This window comes from Hipposideros armiger, unplaced genomic scaffold (genome assembly GCF_001890085.2).
Source record: "Hipposideros armiger isolate ML-2016 unplaced genomic scaffold, ASM189008v1 scaffold_268, whole genome shotgun sequence".
Taxonomy (NCBI): Eukaryota; Metazoa; Chordata; class Mammalia; order Chiroptera; family Hipposideridae; genus Hipposideros; species Hipposideros armiger.
The window spans coordinates 1,934,497-1,953,537 of record NW_017731618.1 but is presented as its reverse complement, the minus strand read 5'-3'; the positions used below and the strand labels follow the sequence as shown (position 1 = coordinate 1,953,537).

Genomic DNA, 19,041 nt, shown 5'->3' with positions numbered 1-19,041 from the left:
AGAGAGAGAGAGAAAGAGAGAGAGATCCTGAGTAAAACGAGCAAGCAAATCACCATACGTTTAAAACGCCTAAACATTCAAGAAGTTGAAACTGCATTCTGTAAGCTGGCTGAAACATGGCTACTCCTTAAAAAGTCACTAAAGGAAATTCATCACTAGTGGAATTGATAAAATTAGGCATGTGTAAATTGAGAAGAAACCGAGAAAACACAAACAGAACTCTCCCTTGAAACAAGCAACAGTTAAAGATACGGAAGCAGTAATTTCAGAACACTTCACTTGTGTACACATTTCACTTTTGTCATTTTTTAATGACAAATAGTAAAAAAAAGAAAAGAAAAAGTGATCATATGAACAAACTAAGAGAAAAAGCATGATAATGTGAACTTTTTTTTGTATTTTTGATTCATAGGTAATCATTTTAACTCCCAAATGATGAGAAATCTATATGGGCTTTATATGTAAGCATATGGACATTTGACGCTTCCCCCCACCTTTTTTTTTTGAGAGGGGGCAGGGGGTGGTTCTGATGGTGAAGAAACTGATTCAGTTGGCAAAACCACCAACCAGAAACAAAAAACAAAAGACAGCTGAACAGTGCTGCCACCTACTGCTCAGAGAGTTGTCAAGCACTCCTGTGGATCCATTGTCCCGCGCAATGCACAGAATATGAATCCAAATTAAAAAGTCCACTGAGTTACCTTCAGAAGTAACTTCTCATATCATCTGGTAAAAAAAATAATTATTTTAAGACCTTTTAAAGAATTGCAGCTTGCCGTCAATAGTGGATACCAGATTATGCAATGCTGAATTTTATTTGAAACACTCCAAAAATGTAAGCTCTTTGTGTGTCTAAGAGTATTTTCTATTGAAATAGATGGCCATATTAGATGAGGTAATTTCTGTTTCAATGTGCTGATGAAGTCTATTGGACACAAAAATAAAAAGGACACTGAAGGAGCATGGAGGATAAAACACATTCTTTGCTCTAAGTAACAAAGACTGATACATTCAGTCATAGAACTTTGAAGATGGTTTTTATTTAGGGCATTCTTTTCAAAACGTGCCAGGCGACAGCGATAGCACATCCTGTGTGCTAGCTGCCTAGCCAGCTCCTTCCACAGTGAGGAGGCGGAACCATCCTGGCAGGAAGGCTCGCTGGCATGCCAAATGCGAGCTGGCCATGGCCTTTGTTTGCTTAATAGGAAAAGTTATTACCTTTGCTTTTTAGCCCAAGAAGGCTAATGGAGCTCTCAGGGGTCTCTCTTTCCAGACACCAACTAACATCCATTACAGCGATCCCAATGAAAACAGGGAGTAGATGTGAAGTTAAAAATTAAACCAATAACCCCTTGACTGACATCCTCTGTAACTTTTCTTTTGTCACGTGTACTCTTCACCATTCTGGTTTCGTACATTAACTCACATCTCCTTAAAAACGTTTAAATTGCTTAAAAAAAAAAAAAGGAAAGAATAGAAATACACCTGCTCTAAGAATGTTGGACATTTTCTAGTATTAAGTGGAATGGGATACCCGCTTTTCCAAATATGCATTATATCTACTGTACGCAAAATATGATCTAAGAGGCATGAAACACGAAGGGAGCAAAGATATGGGTTTGGAATAAGCTGGATTTTCAAATTTGTAATGTTTTATATATAACTAAAACACTGTCTCTGATGCCTTCTGAGCTTCTATTCATAAACTCCAGTCTTAATAGGTCACAATTCATATTCTCTACTTAAATATTCTCAGATTCCAAATATGCTTAAAGAAAGATATTTCACATATGTACTCAATGCATAATTTTTAACAAAATATATCAATACAACAATAAAAAGCTAAGTTTGTTCTAATATTAATGCACAGTATTAACCCAATTTAAAAAAGCTGATGAATGTACTTAAGTAGTGGAAAATTGTGGGCAAACTATATAGTGCAATTTTAGATAGATGTCTGGAGATTTACTTGCAATTTTTCTAAAAAGATATTTAGAGACATGTATATTCTATTTAAAATGAGTCTTTATATAGTTGAATATTGGACTTTATCCACTTATGAGAATATGTAGGGTTTTTATATTTTTACTGTTCCCACAACTACTATTGAACTTTAGCGGTTTAGTATTTTTTTCCTAGACAGTTCACTGAAGCAGTGCTAGCGCATTTTATGAAATGAGTTGTACAGGTACATTAAAGCAGATAAACTCTCTACAAATAGCAAGCGAACAGATGGTTTAGTTGACACAGACACATTTTTAATGTTAGTTAGCCTGATGCAACACAAAATGGGCTTCTGTCCTGGGATCTATGTCTGCTTCGCTGCTATTTCCTCATGAATGAGGTAATAGTATTGATTTATAACACATGTCTATGAAATTAAGATCCAAAGTACTCTAGTGTTATGACATGAATTTAGGAAAATGTTAGAGCTTTTCTTTTGAAAATACGCCGAGTAGATGCAGTCAAAAACACATCGTACACTATTAATTCTCTTGTGCTTTTCTATTTTCCTTGTTTTTTTCTCTCTTTTAAGTGATAATTAATTAGTGAAAATATTGAAGGGGACTGGAGTATGGAAAGGGGACATGAGAGAAATTTCAAGAGTAGTTTTATAAACATGGTGGAATTAAACCAAATTCTTGTATGTGAATAGTGCTCTCTAGAGTCGTGATATGTAGTGGCCCCGGGTAATATCTACTATTTTGGTATCTTTAACACACTTTTAAAATGAGCTCAGGACTTCAGAGACCTTAAACTTTAAAGATATGAATTTAATTACACTCCTACTAAATGAAAGCAGTATTTTTTTTTTACTTAAATGTTAATTTGCCCCTTTGTTGGAGTGTTAACATTTCATTGTTGAAACCATTACCTAGTACCTTGAATGAAAAGGCACATGTGACAATTAATAAAGCAATAGAAATCATTGGGAATCTAGGCTACAAACTTTCTCCTTGCAATCTGGTATTACGGAAAATAAAGACGTGTTGCATGAAATGAATGTGCCAAAGAAGGGGGAAAGAAAATCCTGTAAATTCAATTTCAATGTCTTCTAACTAATTTAAATACCCTGAGAGAAATACTGGATTATTTTTATTTTTGAGGTGGAATTGTACACATTTGCTGTACAGTACAATTTTATGTCTATATCAATTTTTTATTCATAAACGTTAACTAGAATTATCAAATTATTTAACATGAATACTGATAACATCATTTTAGGTAAAACTCCATGAACTTTCCTATCAGTTTGATGTCTTTGAAATGTAATTAGGGTCTTATGCTATGAAATATATAGTTCCTGAAGAAGATTTCAAAGAAGTGTTGGGTAATATTTGCCTACCGTGACTTAATTTGGCCAATACCATATTCATATAGGTATTCTGCTGTAAGCCACAGCTCTTGAAAGAATAACTTAAACTTGCTGTCCTACCATTTTCGTCTTCAATTCCCTTTTGAATCACTACAGCCTGGCTTCTATCCCTAACACTTGAGCAAACCTTTTGTCAATAACTCTGCTAATGACCTCCTAAATGTCAATTCCAATACCAGTATCATCTCTTCAGTCCTCTTTTTATATTAACATTCCAGTATTTGACATTGTCAATCATTCCATTTTTAAAATGACGTGTTTCCTGAATGCCCACCGCCTTGCTCTTTGTTGGAACTCCTCCCATCCCCCTGCCTAAATGTGTCATCCCAGTTTTCTTCCCCCACGTTGCTCCTTTTTGCCTGTTGCTTGCATACGTTTCCTCTCTTTGGCGTCCATGAAAGAATCTGGTCCATATCTGCAGCTTCAGCCGTTCCACATATTCTGGCAGCTCTCCCTTTCATGCATGCATTCATTCAACAAATGTCAATTGCCCTTCTGTGACACGCAGGCCACTGATCTAAAGGGTGGAGAGGACAACTTAAGCGCAAGCGACGGATTGTCTGAACTCATCGTATTTTCCTTATAGTTGGTGAGACAGACAATAAACAGGTAAATACACAATATGCTTATGTATTGTCAGGCAGTCATAAATACTTTTCAAGGAATATCAAACAGGATAAGGATTTAGAGACTTACAAAGAGAAGGATGGTATTTTAGTGCTAACAGTTGGAGAAGACTCTCTGGGGAGATTTCAGCAGAAACCTGAATAATGTAGAAGCGAGCTCTGCATATATCATTATCCAGTCAGTAGCACTAACTAAAAATTTGATGTTATCCTTGACATTTCCTCTCTCTCGGGCTCCTATTCTATGTGATAGTAGCTACTGTTAACCTGAGCTCTTAAATAGCTTACCAATATTCTACTTCTCTTCACCTCTACCACCTTTACTACCACCTCCTTCGTGCAGGCTGTCATCACCTTCCATATGAACGATAAAATAGCCTCTGAGCTCTAATTTTCATTTGTATCTTCTCTCTCTAATCAGTTTTGCACACAATAACCAATGAGATTTTCTCAAAATATTATCTAGTCATGCTGTAATATTTCGCAGCTTTCCCAGTTGAAACACCTCAATGACTTTCGTTGCCTTTAGGATAAAAGACAAAATTCTGAGCTTGGATCCATGATCTGCGTGTCAGCCCCTGTAGGCAAGCCCCTCTAGCCTCAAGCTCCCATCTCGTGATTTCTGTCCAATCACATTAGAGTTTTTATATTGGGTTGTTGGAAAAGTCATGACATATTTTTTCTATGTTTTTCATTGTAAAAATGTGTCATGAGTTTTCCGACAACCCAATAGATTTGCCAAATTCCATATCCCTCTAAGCTCAGTTTTGCCCATGCTATTCCCTAGAACTGAAGCGAAATTGCCTAGTTGAAATTCCAATGATATTGTTTACTGTGTGTCTTTTGGAAAGTCGCTTAACATGCCTCAGTTTCGTTATCTGTAAAATGGAAATAATAGTATGTAGTTCATGGGGTTGTTATGTAAAGTGCTTATCAATTAACAAGTACAATATGTTTACCATTATATAAATCCTTGCTGTTATATCACAGTGCCTAGGATATAGTAGATTCTCAACAAATACTTGTTGAATGATAACTGATCCCCTAGTCAGCTTCTAGAGCAGTGGGTCTCAACCTTCCTAATGCCGCGAGCCCTTAATACAGTTCCTCATGCCGTGGTGACCCCCAACCATAAAATTATTTTTTGCTACTCTATAACTGTAATTTTGCTACTGTTATGAATCGTAATGTAAATATCTGATATGCAGGATGTATTTTCATTGTTACAAATTGAACATAATTAAAGCATAGTGATTAATCACAAAAACAATATGTAATTATATATTGTGAAATATTTATAATTCATGAAGTGTCATTTTACCTCCAATACTGCTGCTTTCAATAAAGCAGCTGCTTTCTACACAGTAGCTGCTCTCTACACATGTGTGACTGGTCCGCATAAGTACATTATGGTGCCAACCCTGTCACATACACCTGTATTTGTACAGGGTGTATGTGATGGGGTTGGTGTGATGATGTCATCACGCCGGGTACTTGTATGCGGGCATATCTACATGTGGGCAGACCCGCCTGGAGACAGATAGAGGAGCCGTGTCTTGGTTCCTAAGACCATCGAAAATATGTGTTTTCCGATGGTCTTAGGCGACCCCTGTGAAAGGGTTGTTTGACCCCCAAAGGGGTCGCGACCCACAGGTTGAGAACCGCTGTTCTAGAGGGTCCTTCCTATCCCCTCAGCATACTATATCCAGACCTCTAACTTGCATGGAAATCAAGTTATCCTTCCTTAGCCGAAGAATATAGTAGCCAATATCTACAATATTCCTGTAGATAATTTCTTATTTCCATTAAATTAGCTTTCCTTTATTAAACCCAACTTTATGTTTTACAACTCATCTTGAGTAATAAAATAGGCTATAATGCCTGATACATATTAATTAAGGGTGAGGATATTTTTTCACAGATGGTATGTGAGCTTTCTATTTCATACTCAGATTTAATCTAGATTGCATATGAACTATTTCTATTCAATTTAAGTATGACTATAAGCTCCTGTTCTCAACAGAAAAGAACAATTAACACATTCATGAGTCAGAGCTCAATTTATGGTTATATTATATGAATAACCATTTGATAATTTAATAAACTCTGTGCCTTAATTGCAAATGTTAATAGATGAAAATAGTAGCTAAATTTTGGACTGACTATGAAATACAAATATTAAGACTTTATAGAATAGTTACACCCTATCTTATGTTTATATTATATTCAATATTATGGTAGTAGTACTATACTATCCAAAGCATTTCAGGACAATACTATAATAACATGAAAATGCAACTTGTTTTTAAGTTAAATTCTATCTAGTTCTGCCAGATGATTTTCAAAGGAATTCAGAAATGCTATTATCATTTTATTAAACATTATTTATTAAAATCTATGTATAGGATGCACTATTAGGTACTAATGGATATTAATATCTAGACACAAATAATTTTAGCTCATAAAATAATTACATTTGATCTAGAAGTGCAAATAGAATAATGTTAATAAATTTATTGATTGGTCTTCTTACTTGTGAACACTGAAAGATATTGAATATGTAAACTTCTATAGTTTGCTCAAAGAGATTTTAAATATTATAAGAGCAGGACAGGTGCTTTTAGTTATTTATTAATCCCTCACAATTCTTAGTTCTGCATATCTTTTCATGAACTAATCTCTCTCTCATACTCGTAAAATGATATATGATATGTGACCTCAGTGCTAACAGACATCTACATAGATCTACATACATATTTGAAACATTTTATTAAAGTAATTCTTCGTTTCAAAAAATAGTTTATCTATTTTTGTGTTTAGTCTTAAAAGAGTAACTAACTGTAGTTTTTAGTGCAGTGTAGCTCTACTAAAAAAATATTATATGCTTTATTGGTTTTTTAAGATGTGTTTTTAAACACGTGCTAAATCCTCCATTCAGAATTCATCTTTTACCTCCACAGACCTTTGTACTACCATTATAGATAGCATTTATCATGATCTGCATTGCATTATATCAGGGGTGTGTGTGTGTGTGTGTGTGTGTGCGTGTGTGTGTGTGGTGTTCAAAAGTAACAATATTTGGATTTAAACTCATTTTTTCTGGACTGGAAAATTCAGAAGAGTCTCCCTCAGTGATATATTCTGATTTAAGTTAAAAATAATAACGATAATAATAAGGCTAGGGCCGGCCAAGTGGCGCGATGGTTAAGAACTGGCTTGGGACACCAGAGGGCCCGGTTCGGATCCCAAATGTGAGGGCCAGTGACAGTGCCCTCTACAAAAAAAATAAATAAATAATAATAATAATAATAATAATAATAATAATAATAAAAAGGCTAAACAATTTTTTACTGTGAGGTTTCTCCTCACTTGTCAAACCTCAACCATGTTCCTTATAACATGCATTCTAAATGTAGTGGTCAATTCTGTAAAGACTCTGATTTCAACAGTCTACTAATCACGTCAACAGTTGGATTTTGTTTCTTGGTAAATCTTATGTAGCATTTCATTTTAAGGTCTGAATAGCTTGAATCTCCTGATACTGACAACCATTTACATGCGATTACAATATACAGAAGCAGAAACTAAGTTTGGTTGGAGTGCATTTTACAAAAACATTTGTCAAGTCCTAATGGATATAGAACTGTTTTATTAAAATGTTGGTCTTGAGTGTAGCTTTTGTGTGTTTCCAAATATTCAAAATTAGTATGTAGTTCCAACACCTTCCTCATAACTAAATTCAAAGAAAGCACCATTATATTTTAACAGAATTTATTTTTTTGCCAGAAATATGGTATTTCTACCAGAATGTTGATATAGGAAAAAATGATTCCATTTTATTTTCATATCTTTGCATATGATTGTGTTTACAGTGTCATTATCCACAAAAGCCTTCCATAGAGTTTTTTTTTTTCTTGTAATTAGAACAGTAGGAATTAATGACAGGCCAGGAAAGCTTGCTGTTTTTGTAATAATGAATTGGACTGTTTGAATGGGTAAAAAATGTTAATACAGTGATTATTTCAGACTGAGCTAAGTCTTGTCGTAAAAGATAAAAGGATTAAATTTGCATTAGGTGGTTTTAAAATGAAATGGAATACTGTAAAGCCATATAAAGGTATCCCAACTTTTTCCAAACAGTATTACAATTGTGCAGAAGTACAGAAGTTATGATTCAAATAAATTCTCTCTGACAGCAAAATAAACCCACTGATTTTTGTAACTCAAGGACACCGGTTTCATTAAATCCACATATTTAGTTCTTTGGTGTATATGTTTTACTTCATTGTGCTACTCTTTCAAGTGGTTTATGAAGGGTCTATAGTTTTCTTGAAGTAAGGACCTTTTAGATAAATGTTGTATATTGTGACATGGGGAAAAAAAATTCCCGCTTGTAAAAAAAAATGACAGTTAAAAATTAAGTTCTATAAAGAGATATGGCTCATTTGTAACTGAAAATATGGTGGAGATTATTGGAAGCAAATTTGTTAAAATAAATCACATAGTGAAAAATGTCCTGTTCGTATGATTAAAAAAAAAAAAGACATTCTCTTTTATTTAGTCTCATTGTTTTAAAATACATATTTTTATCTGATGCTATACAATCACGGTCTGATACTGTTGGATTTTAATATTCAGCTTAAAATAAAGAAAGTTTTAAAAAATACAATTCTGGAGCAAATAATTTTATTTTGAAAATGTTTAGATAAAAAGAAATAGTTTGTGACCTATGCATATGTTGGCGGTAGTAAGAAATCCTTTTGAAAAAGTAACCAACTTCAAAACCCAGGCTAATGTCCAAAATCGTTCTGAGTTTCTAGGAGTTTTTCTAACATTCATGTATTTTCTTTACAATGTTGTTTTTGTTCTTGTGTCCTGATCTTTCTCTTCATGCCTCGCTTCCCTGTTTATACCCTTCCCTGGGTGAATCCACAAATCTAATTATTCTGTTTCTCTGCTTCAGAGGACAATAAAATACCCAAGCCAGCTGATGAGATCACAAGCTTAAGGTCCTCCCATGCACTGGCCCTCAGTGTCCTTTAGCCATCTTCACTCTCCTTCTGTGAGCTTTCTTTCCCACTCTCCACGGACCCCTGCTTTACTGGTGCACACAGTGAAATCTGAACAATTTTCCATCTTTGGGCCTTTTCAAACCTTTTCTCTCTGACTCACATTTCCTTTCATTCTCAGCATAAATTACTGTCTCCTAATTTACTGAAACAAATAATGATTGTAGAACGTGAACTTCCACACTGTCGCTCTTTTCCAGCTCCCAACTGTTCTTTTCATTGCCGATTTAGAGAAAGTAGTGACTGCCTATTTATTCATTTACTTTTAAAAAGAGCATCATTTTCATTGACCACTACCCCTCTTGCTTACCCGTGAGCCCACTGAAATCTAAGTGACTTTCACCAAGGACACCCAATCTATGGACTAGACTGTGCCCCACCCCCAAAGTTCATATGTTAAAGCTGTAACCCCCAGCAATGGTATTTAGAGATGGGAGGCAATTAGGTTTCATAAGATCATGAGCGTGGGGTTACTGCTGTTATAAGAAGAAATGCCAGTGAGCTCGCTTCCACTCTGTCTCTGCCATGTGAGAGCACAGTGAGAAATTGGCTATCCTAAAGCCCGAGAAATGTACCAGCCTCCAGAACTGTCAAAAATAAATTCCTGATATTTAAGCCATCCGGTGTATGGTATTATATTATGGCTGCCCTAGCTGACTAATATAGATTTTGATACTGATAATGAAGCACTGCTGTAACAAACCTATAAACATGGGACGTGTCTTTGCAACTGGGTATTGGGTAGGGGCTGGAAGAGTTTTGAGGTGCATGATAGGAATATGGACATTAACAGTGATTCTAATGAGATCTCAGATGGAAACGAGGAACGTGTTACTGGAACTGGAAGAAAGATGATTCTTAGTATAAAGTGACCAAGAACTTGGTTGAACTGTGTTTGTGTTTTAGTATTTTGTGAAAGGTAGAAACTGTGCACAATCAAATTGGATATTTAGCTGAGAAGATTTTAAAGTGAGAAGGACCCAAAGTTTTGCCACCCCAAAATGTACCTTTTCAAATATTGATTGATTTTAAGATGGATACTAAGAAACAAAAGATTCAGAAAGAACCTTTGACCCTACCCTTTCCTGTCTAAATGAATTCAGATAGAAAAACCTGCTTCAGGAAAGGATTGAAAAGGATTTAACATATTCACATTAGCGCCTATGTGGCACATTGGAAGAAATCTAGAAAGCCTGTCTCCCTCTGTGTCCCATTGTTTTTGGTTGTCCCTGCAAGAATTTGTTTACCACATGTCTGCCCCTTGATGGTTACCTGTGCGTGGCCTTTTTGCCCTCTGGAACCCCAGGTCCCTGCTCCCCTTGTCTTTTGTCCAGAATGGCATATAAGCTTCAATTGCCCAACGCATTGCAAGTTTCGTAGCTTATGACGCTGCCCCCATGTGCATCCATAATAAATCTTAGACATTTTCTCCTGTGAACCTGTCTCTGTAAATGTGATTGTTAGCTGAGCTAAAAGAACTTAGAAGGGGGGAGAGGAATATTTTTTGTGTGCTCCTACATAAGCAAGTGTTGAAGGAGGGGCTTAGGGTACTCCTGATTGATTATAATATGTAAACTGTGAAAGGAGAGACATGACTTGGAGAAGGAAGTGTTAGTCAAAAAGGAACAAAATATGAAGCCCTGGAAAATTCTCAGCCTATCCATATTGAACAACAACAACAACAAAAATTAGAAAGCACGTTTTGAAGGGAACATCGAGGGTATGGATGGACTATAACGCAATAGTTTATGGGATGATATGAGCAGGAACATCACCGGTTTGAACTGAAGGACAGATGATGACAGGACAAAATGAAAGAAGGCTGTCAGACTCCTTCAGTAGCTTCTCAGGATGATGGCGCTATCTGGCTGCAAATGTGCACCATTCTATAAGAAGAGGGAAAAATGTCCTCAGAGTCAATTTAGAGATGATCAGGCCTATGTCTTGGTTTCGGCCCAAAGCTTGGGGCCAGGACCACCCTGTGGAGCTGCAGGGCATGCGCCATTACTCAGCCCAGCTCTGCTGTGGAGGCAGGACCTTCGCCCCAGTAGGCCCTGAAGGGAGAGCACTGAACCAGAGCTTTAAGGTCTCATGGACTTCACCTTGCTAGATTTTGGACTTGCTTGTGACCCATCACCCTTTCCTCTTTTCTATTTATCCCTTTTGGAATGGGAATATCTATCCTATGCCTGCCCCCGCATCATGTTTTGATAGCAGATAACTAGTCTGGTTTTACAGATTATCTATCTGGAGGGAAATTTTGCCTCAAAATGAATCGTTTACCTCAAGTCTCATCCATATCTGATTTAAATTATATTTAGATAAGACTTTGGACTTCAGACTGTAGAGTTGATGCTGGGATGTGTTAAGGCTTTTGGGGCTGTTGGAATGGAATAATTATATTTTCCATGCGAGAACACAAATTTTGCGAGGGCAGGGGTAGAATGGTACTTTTTGTGGTGATCTGAGATGACTAACACACCAATATTCCTATTTCCAGAATGAAGGCTTTCTGTTCAATTTTCCTTTTTGACCTCTTAATTGAACTTGACACTGTCACTAGTTTCACCTTCTTGAAATTCTCTCATTTTCTCTCCACCTGCACAATATCACTCTGTCCTTGTTCTTCTTGTATGAATCTATTACTTTTACTCATTTTTACAGGTTTCCTTTTCTGTTGCTCACTCATTTAACAATAATGTTTTTCCTGAGTTTGACTTGGAAAAGTTCTGCATTATCTAACCCTCTCTTATGTCCTTATTATCACCTTTAAGCTCCCATCTTTATCTGCTGCTCTCAACCTTAAATTAACTTTCCAAGTTACTGCCTTAGTCAAACCCTAAACTGTTGCCAGCTGAGCTACTATTATAGCATTGTGATGAGTCTCCTTAATACTTTCTAATCTATTTGACCGTTTCCTATTCTTCACACAATTTTCAAATCAGATTATGTCAATTTGATCATGTCATCAAAACTTTCAGTGACTTCCTTACACACCACATTAGGCAGCTGAGTTAAGTTAGACACTTAGTTGTGGTACTTCTAGCCCTTGTCAATTTATGTCACATCCTCACAGAATTCATGTATTTTTTTCCAAACATACCATTACCTTTTAGAATTCTGCTTTTTTACATGCTTTTAATCTTGTCTAGAATATTCTTTACTTACTGTGTTATAGCCAAAAACTTAAATATCTATTTTCATTCAATATCAAGCTTAATTTCTACCTCTACTGTGAGAGTAGTCAACACGGGACATGTTACTTTCCCCTTTTTCTGTACTTTTGGAACCCTTCCTTTACATCATCTATTGTATTCATGTATTTCTCACACACCAGATTATAAATAGCTTGAAAAAAACCTATGTCATCTTTATATATAAAACAATTAGCAGAGTGCCCAACAACATATGATAGCTACTCAGTAAACGATTATTGAGAGAAACAAGGAAACTTTATCTTTTTCAACTGTTTGTAGTGTGAATTGTGTACACAATGTATATGCACACATGATAAGCTAGAAAAGGATTAATAGATAATAAATAATACTTATTTTTTTCTTCCTGTTCTTTTAGGTAGCTAATAACCTAATGGAATATGTATACGTAACTACAAATACAAGGTGGCCCTGATTTTTATACATAATAAGTTCATAAAAGAGGCAAAAGTAAAAATCTTAAATGTGAACAATAGTGCTACATGTTATAAGTGGGTTCAATTCTAGATAATTTAAGAGTATCATAACACATCTAAGTTTGCTTTACCCTTAGTCTTCCTGTGCAGTGGTGGATTTACAGCTTTTTCTCCATGGACTTCAATTTTTCTCTTTTAAAAATCAATATACAGTCATTCAGTTTAAGCTCAATGAGTATACAATAGAGGCTAAAGATATGCTAATTTCAGCATAAGTAATGATATCTCTGTTTGTCTTAATTTTATTGACTTTATGAGGACCTATTAATGCATTAATTTTTCACCCTACTTTCTTTTTAACATTAAGGTGAAGAGCCATTCAGGTAATTGTATGAAGAAATGGAAGTATCCAAGCACAACACAAAGTTTTGCTGAAATTAAACTATTGTATAAAAGACAGCAATACTGGCATATATGGTTGTTGATTGATGGATGGTCTTTGGGATTCTACCTTTAAAAGTATGCCAAAGAATGTCTCAGAAATTTATAAGTTGTTTTAAAGCTGAACTTTTGAAAACTAAGAGTCATCCATAATGTAAGGTGCTGGACAAAGAGGACAGTAATAATAACTAACAATGTCGAGTGTTTACTATTGAACAGGCACTGTTCTGGGAGTTTGACATTTACTAGCTCATTTACTTCTCATAAGAACCTTATGAGAAAGATGCTATGACTATCACCATTTTATAGGTGAAAATACTGGCAAACTGAGAAACTAACATAGCTAAGGTCCTACAGATAGCTGCCTGTAGTGAGTGGTTGAGCTAATATTAAAGCTGGGAAGTATTGTTCTACAGCCAACACTCATCACTGTACTTTTCTCTCAACTATCAAAGATGAACAAGAGTGGGCTAAAAATGACCCTCTAGAACATGGTTTGTGTGACGTGTATTTTCAACTTTCTTCCATGGGACGTATTAACTGCACAGTCTGTGAACTAGAAAGGAGTGCAAATGAAGAGGGCAGCTTTCAAGTTCCATGTTGGCAGTGGGCATGAGCAATATGCTGATCATCTACCTTTGTTAAACTATTATAGAATTTAGCACGAAAACCCAAAGTTTTCTGGATGTAAAATTACTGACTAAGCAATTTGCAACATATAGGCAAGTAAGCTTGAAAATTAGTAGGGGTTTAATGTAAAAAAAGGAGCGCAGGAATGATATGATAAAAATCATCATTAACATTACAAAATTACTTACAACAATATTAAACATGTATTATCCTTTTCCAGTTTCTTTACTTTTAATGGTTATGAGACTGTATGTTTGTGAGTGTATTTATTATTAGTGGCAGTGTCTTCTCTCAAAACCTAGTGATTCAAAGGAAATAGAAGGACTATGGATGAATAGATGGAGTAGGAGAGGAGGAAGTCAATTGATCGACTACTCTTTATTGGCACTCTAAAATATGAGGGATTGGAAAATGTGAGGGTCAAACTCACATATGCCATCTCAGCAGGAGCACACCGTTCACAGCTCCAGGCACTTATCAATCCATAAAGGGTTTGCAGCAAAAGAATGAAAGATGGTCAGATTAAATTTCTAACTTTAGGATTAGAGAGAGCCAACGCATAATTTTCTATACTTCTATCCCTCACTTTGGCACTTAATTCTCTTAAAAAAATAGTTGTACAAACTAATCAGCTCAGTTTTGGGTGCTCAATTGGAAATCAGATGCATTTGAGTTTTTTTCTACTCTTCACCCGACACTGAAACATTGTGCACCTTGCTGTATAGCATTTTTAAAGCTCAAGCATGGACGATGCAGTGTAATTTATAAATACAGGTATATGTTCTTTCTGCTTTATATTAACTTTGATTTAACGTTGTTCTACAACAATGCTTAACAACCTCAGGGTTCAGTTTTAGGTAAACAGATGGACAAATTGAGATAAAGAAAATTGGACGTGGTGATGTCATATAACAGAGAGACACAATCTACTTGGAAGTGAGGGAGGACGTTGTGTAGGAACTGATATCCCAACGTGACCTACGAGAGTGTTAGATTTAGCCAAGTGTGTCTGAAGCATGATAGGGGGAGTGGAACAGTGTGTGGTGAGGGGGTGTTCCGGGTAAAGGTGCTCCAGGTAAGTGCAAAGACCAAAGAGCTAAGAGAACTTTCAGGCTGGCTTGGGACACGGAGATTCAGCTGAGGAATTCCAAGAGAAAATGCTAGAGGGACAAGCAGAGTCAAGTTGCTTGCAAACTTTTTCGGAAGACGGGAGAGAAAAGGTGGTTCAGTGCATCTGCACAAGAACATAAGTGCATGTGTGTTGGAGGGTGGCAGAAGATGAAAAAAATGACAGAAAGTGCATGGGAGCGAAGATACCAGCATTGCCACAGGGGATCCAGCTGTGGGTTTAATGGCTGCAGATATCAGGGCAGAGCCCTGAGAAAAAGAACTAAGGAAGTATTTATGGACACCTGTGAGGCTCCCTGGGAAACCCCAGAAATATCGAGTTTCTACACTGCAAGCAGCTATTGGTGCTCTGCAAACAGGTTGGGCCTAGAAATAGTGCAATTTGTGTTATTTCTATGATACCATATGTATCCTGAAGCCTATGAAGACAGCAGAAACTCAGATGACAACTCCTTGCCAGTTAAAATAGAGATAGACCATCCTCCTTTTATAGTTATGTAATGATATCTGATCCTACTGTGGTGATATTGATCTAGAAATGAGCCAAGGAATAAAGCAAGAATCTCTTTCTCTTGTGTAAGTGGGAGAGTGCAAAGGTTGAAACAAAGGAATTGCATCAAAATGGGTTTCTAAATCAACTCCAGGGAACTGAGATGAAATCTGGAAGCTCTAGTTCAGATACTTTTGAGGATTTTGAAGAGGGGCATGGGTCAGAGCCAGCAATTTGGAAGTCACTGGATGACTTTCAGAGGAAAGGATGTAGGTACCACCACTGCAAGTTTTACCTCTGCTGGGTAAGCATTTGCATAGTTGGACCAGGTCCATTGGTGTCCAAATAAGACAGAGGCAGAACTGAATTGAATGCCATATATGTGGACACTCAATTACCTCAAATCACATGAGAGCTCTTACTGTTCTAAAATTTTCACCATTTTTTTCTTGGGAAGATATTTATTTAAAAATATTCACCTGTTATAACTAAACTCAACTGCCTGGACTCATACGTGAGGAAAAACACACTTAAGAAAATAGTCATTGAAATTCTTTAGTTCTGTATGATGGAAGAAGTTTTGCTTTGTATTAAGGATACTTCATAAAAATTGACTTAATTATCTTAAGAGGGAACATTGTATAGACATATCCCCCACTAATGAACCTTTTGGTTTTCAACCAGTAGCATGCAACCTCATGAAACCACAGAATATTAGTAATGATCTGTTTGTGTTCAATTATAATGAAGGCGTCAGGTATCCAACCTCCTCCCTGTAGTGTGTGAATGTATTTGCACAATATGTACGCTCAGAGAAAGCTCAGCTTCTATCTGTTCATCTAGAGGTTGCTGTATTAATAAGCTGCACACTTCATTGATTTTTAATTAATTTCTTGAGAGACACAGAGGATAACTACTGTCGCCCACAGGCTTGTTCATTTTCATTGCAGTCCACGTCTTTATTGATCAGCTGCCTAAGGAGCAGACATAATCCATTTTAAGTATACTTCTCTGAGAGAGTGTGGACATAATACGATTCACTCCTCCCATTGTAATTATATTGGCAAAAGGTCAGTGAGAGGGAAAAACTGTAGTATGTTTACTATTCTCTGGATCCAAGCCGATAAGGTTTTACCTACAATGTATTTAGTAGGAAAGCAGTGGTTTCTCCCATGTGCTTTTAAATCTTACTTTATTTATTTGTTTATTTTATTATTATTTGATTGTTTCTTTAAGAGAATTTAGAGTCCCAAGGAGGCTGCCCTGTAAATTCTTCCAATGAAAGTTTCCAAAAGCTTGTGAAAGGTGGTAAATTAAATTTTTGAAGAAAATGCAGGGAACAAGAAGAAAAAGATTCTGTTATCCCTGCCAGCCTCAGGAATCTGCAAATGGTGTCCTCATTCATGCCCCTGCTATTATAATATTGCCATTAGGCGTGTATTTTACTTCTCTGTGCCTCACTTTCCTCATCTTAAAATGGGAGTAATAATAGTGCAGATCTCATCGGGTTCTTCTGAGTTCCTATACGTGCCTATACAAAGCTCTTAAAACCGTGCCCTGGCACTGAGTGCTTCATCACATGTTAACTTCTATATATACAACATACATAATGATAACATGCACAGTTGTATTTTGTCTTCCCCGTATGATTGTAGTGTTCTCAATTTGTAAGAAACCTCTCTCTGTTGTATCTTCCACAGTGACTATTAATATTACTGTGTGTCCAGATTCTCCTATGCTAAAATCAGTAATGAATAGTAGATAATTTATATTGTTAAACAAATTTATAGCATTGCACAAATAGTGTTAGTGCTCATTTTGTTTGTAGTGTCAAAGACATGGAGGTAAGTTTGGGGCTCATCAATAGGGGAATAGACGATAAATTGACAGTGCATGCCTGAGTTAAATATGGGTATATGTTTGTGAGTTTAATTTAATGGAACAATGAGAAGCAATATACTGGATTATGTATAGCAATGTGTTTGAGTTAAAAAAAAAGCATAATGAGCAAAATGTGATCCTACTTAATACGCCTTCTATTTATGTATTACAATAGAAAAAACACAAAAGGCTTTTTTTTAAATGTAAATAAAAATAAATAAAATATGGATGATGGATTGGAAAGACATACATCCAAAACACTGTTGCAAATATTTATGATGACTAGAAGAATGGGATTGGGGTAGAGAACAGAGGGGAATTATAAAGCATGGTTAGCTCAAAATTCTGTGTGCCTGAGACCCTGAAAGAAAACAGAGAAAAGAGCCACACGTGTTGCCTTAGGTTGGCTCCTAGCAAACAGTCTCTGAGGCTGATTTGCATGCACAACATTTTTTTTTTGATGAGTGTGCTCAGGAACAACATCTGTAAGACAGTGAAAAAAGCATTATTAGGTGAAGGGAAAAGTTAGGTTATGATGAAATTGCAGCAGAGGTCTCACCCAATCCCACGGATACCCTGGAACTGGAATAGCTCATCCTAATTGCCCAAGGGGGTGTGGCCTTTGTAACTGCATCAACTAATCACTGGATGAAGCTGCCTCCTGTGAAAGGGGTAAACACCCAGCCAAGGGGCTCCGTTTGCATTGAGCTGGGGGTGAAGTGGGGGTGGGGGAACAGTACCCCGAAACTGATACAACTGAGATGGGAGCCATCATCGGTCAATACACCTAGAAGATGAGAGTATGAGCATGTTGATCCTGAAAGAGGTTCAGGATTTCCTACACACATGGGTGTGTGTGCACACACGCATGCATGAACACACTCATATGTATCATCAGGACACCAAAAACCACATTTCAAATAGCAACATATAATATTTTCATTGCACATTATTCACATGATAGAAATTCCTCTGTCCTCAATATTTCAAAATCTCCTTAGGAACTGCAACTGACCAAGCCTCATGAAGATCATATGTAGATACAAGTGAAAGGTGTGAGAATTCACCATTTTTAACTCCAAGCGAGTCTGGGACAATCACGTGAATCTGCTTTCTCCCTCTGAGCAGCATGATAGGAAGAACATTCAGGAACACCTAGAATGAGACACAGACGTCGCTACACCTAACACTGCTCAATAACCAGTAGGTGTTTCAGTTGGCTGCTGATTCTTTTGTCTTACAGTGGCCCACTAGTATTTTGAATAAGAGGGCTGAAACTGAGGTTATTTATTTATTTAGCAAATGATGGCATCGTAGAATATTGAATGTTCTAGGTGTTTTACAAACATTAAGCCATTGAATCCTGAAGGCAATCCTTGGGATAGATACTATTATTATTTCCATTTAATGGATAAGAAAAGTGCAACACAAATCAATTTGCCCAAGTTCACACAGCTAGTAAGTAGCCAGGATTTATTTCTGGTTTGTCACCTTAAACATGGGGTGTACTGAATTTTTACTAAAACATATTCACAGCCCTCACTAACCATTTGAAGGGAAGGGTGTCTCCCTCTTTCCTTACTGTTCTCTGTGTCTATTATTGGACCACAATTTAATATTTTAGATAGATATATTTTACAGTTACATTTACCATGGAATAAAAATTTAAAACTGGAGGACACATCAGAGATCATTTAGGGCAATGTGTCACTTTTATAGGAGAGGCGAAATGAGTACCTGTGGTCATAAACCCAGCGAGCAGCATGTCA

At 36.4% G+C, this 19,041-nt stretch overlaps 1 protein-coding gene across 1 annotated transcript in view; it reads left to right on the top strand.

Annotated features, from left to right (window-relative positions):
- Positions 1-19,041, top strand: part of ERBB4 (erb-b2 receptor tyrosine kinase 4) — a 462,722-nt gene that overhangs the window by 385,590 nt on the left and 58,091 nt on the right. The gene's annotated exons all lie outside the window — the stretch shown is intronic.